The sequence below is a fragment of the Triturus cristatus genome, chromosome 5_2 (assembly GCF_964204655.1).
Source record: "Triturus cristatus chromosome 5_2, aTriCri1.1, whole genome shotgun sequence".
In the NCBI taxonomy this organism is placed as follows: domain Eukaryota; kingdom Metazoa; phylum Chordata; class Amphibia; order Caudata; family Salamandridae; genus Triturus; species Triturus cristatus.
The window spans coordinates 179,284,978-179,288,142 of record NC_140588.1 but is presented as its reverse complement, the minus strand read 5'-3'; positions in this window follow the sequence as shown (position 1 = coordinate 179,288,142).

Sequence of the window (3,165 nt, the reverse complement as noted above, 5' to 3'; positions counted from 1 at the left end):
AGATGAAAAAAGCAAAAGGAACTCCCGTGAGTGTATGGGAGGAGAGCTTGGAAGCTCGTTGTTTTCCCCAGCTGTTTCCTACAGGAAAAGGTGGACGATATGATGAACGTCCAGTACAGATTCCTGCTTCTGAGTATCGGACTACAAGATTATATGCAGAAGATCCAAGATTTCGTCAAAGTATTCCTTATTTGTTCCATCTTTTATTTGAAAGTGACTTGTCTGCACTATCTTATGCAGTAAATCACATTTTAAAAACTGGAGTACATCTACATAATGTGTCTGCAAAGGATTTTATGAACAAAGTGCAACAGCGAGATGATCATTTGGAATCTCAATTGATTAATCTGATGGCTTGTCAGCGTGGAACTAATGAATATTGGTACCGACGCCATGGAGAATTGAAATGTATGTTACGGAATTTAGGAACTCCTACATGGTTCCTTACCCTAAGCTGTGCTGAGTATGCTTGGGATGATTTACTGGATTTTCTTCGAGAGGCAAATTCAAATATTGAAAACATCCAATACAAGACAGCAGGAGAATTGTGCTCATTGGATCCGGTTAATGTTTGCAGATATTTCAATCATAGATTTGAGGCTATGATGTCCTTCATCTGCAATAAAAAAAATCCACCTCTTGGAGAAGTTGAGGATTTCTTTTGGAGAAAAGAGTACCAAGCAAGAGGTGCTCCTCATATTCATATGCTGTTGTGGATCAAGGATGCCCCAAAATTTGGAACAGATTCTGATGATGCAGTTTTATCTTTCATTGAAGAATATGCAACATGTGCTATACCTAAAAGCACAGAAGATAAAAACTTAAAAGAGCAAGTTTTACGTTTCCAAAGTCATCGGTGTGGAAAATACTGTTGACGAAAGTACAAGAGTAAAGATAAATTCTACACAAAATGTCGATTTGGATTTCCACGACCTGTTCTTTCAAAAGGAAGAGTAAACAGTTTTATGTCAGCTGTGCGACATACCATTACAAGAAAATCTCTGAAAAATACCTATAACCTAAGAAGAAAAGAAGAGTCAAAATAAATAAATGACTACAACCCAGTCATTTTATCCATGTGGAATGCTAACATGGATATTCAGTATGTAGCTGACAATTCAATTGCTGTTGCTCGGTATGTCACATCTTACATCACTAAATCTGAGAAAACGGAATTGAAAGAAACGTGGGAAGAGATTTCTCACGAGAAGACTGTCAGTAAAAAGCTATACAGTTTCAGTTTAAAGATGTTATCGCATCGAGAAATTGGGTCATACGAATGCTCAGATAGGTTATCATCTGCAAGTCTATACTCCAAATCCAGAAGAATAATTTGGGTAAGTTTAGGCCTTGCAGGAATGCGAAATCGGGTACTGAAATCTATTCGAGAAATTGAATATTTAGCAGAGAACGAACCAGAAAGTACAGACATTTTGAAAACAAATATGTTGGACACATATTACCCAAACAGAAGTCATCATCTTGAGAACATGTGTCTCTACGAAGTGTTGCAGAACTAAATTGTTACACGGAATGCCACAGAAGACATCAACAATGGAAAATATAAAGTCATTGGTGAGGAAGGATGTTTGGTGAAACAAACAAAAGGAAGTTTGATTAATCACAGGAAGCTGAGTTGCGACACTACTGACAAGAAGGAATTTTACCACTTAGCACTTTTACAGTTGTTTAAACCATGGCGTTCAGAGGATGAATTACTTGGACATTTTCAAAGCTATGAAGATTCCTTTAATGCATGCAAAGATACCATAGAATGCAGTACTTTCACAAATTATGTACAAATGTTAAATGAAGAAATTGAACAAGAAGCTACAATTGCAGCTGAAGTAGTTAGAGACAGTTCTCAAGACAGTCAAAGTTCTGGTACGCACAGTCAAGATCTCCTAGGACAACCAATCGTAGAAAATGAAGCTGCAATAGCCATGACTGAAGTGGTAACAACTATGAACCAAGCTCAGGAAGATTTAATAGACTTACCAAATTTGGAACAAAAACTGAATGATGAACAACAACAAATTTATGAAGAAGTCACAAAACAAATTGATCGTGGATTACTACATGAAAATAAAGAGTACTCATGCACATCATTTGAACCAATCAGAATGTATGTGAGTGGACAAGCTGGAACTGGAAAACGTTTCTTAATTAAAGTAATTAGAAGCTACCTACAGAAAAAAATTGATTCAACTTTGTCTTGTGTTGTTACTGCTCCAACTGGGTTAGAAGCATATAACATAAAAGGAATTACCTTACATTGTTTGCTAATGTTACCAGTAGAGCATGAGAACAAAATAGAATACCACAAGCTAACAGGAGAAGCATGATTTGAAGTTTCAAGAGTGTTGAAGAAAATGAAAGTTCTCATTATTGATGAGGTAAGCATGGTATCAAACGTATTGCTTGCCTTTGTGCATTTAAGAATGCAGCAAATTCTAAAGACAGACTATGACGTGTTATTTGGAGGAAAACATGTTATAGTTTTGGGGATCTACTGCAGCTCACTCCAGTTAAAGGACAACCAGTATTTAATACTCTTGCACATGAAGACACGAAAAAGTCATTAGGAAGTATAGGTAATGTGAATATTTGGTCATACTTTGAGTACAAAGAACTCATTACCAATATGCGGCAAGCAAATGATGATGATTATGCAAGTATTCTCAAAGATATCAGAATTGGACTACTCACAGAAAATGGCAGAAAAGCTTTACAGAGTCGATTGCTATGTAATTTGTTTCCAACAGAACAAATAGTTCCAGAGAAAATATACAAGAAAATTGCAGAAAAAAATACTGTAATCTGCTTAATGCCAACACTACATAAATGCTCTATATTCAATGAAGAACTTTTGATATTAAAAAATGAAGAGATTATGAAAATGGAAGCCGTGGATAAAATACAGCATGAAGGAATAACTATTACATTGACAAGCAAATTGAAAACTAAATTGGATTCTCTAGAGAAAAACATATCGAAAACAGCTGGTTTAGAAAAGAATCTTTATGTATGTTTGAACTGTCGAGTAATTTTAAGACGTAATTTGAATGTAGAAAAAGGTTTAGTGAATGGAGCTATGGGTAAAGCTGTGGGTTTTGTTAACTACCAGAAAAAAGATGGAATTGAATTTTTAAAAATAAAATTTGA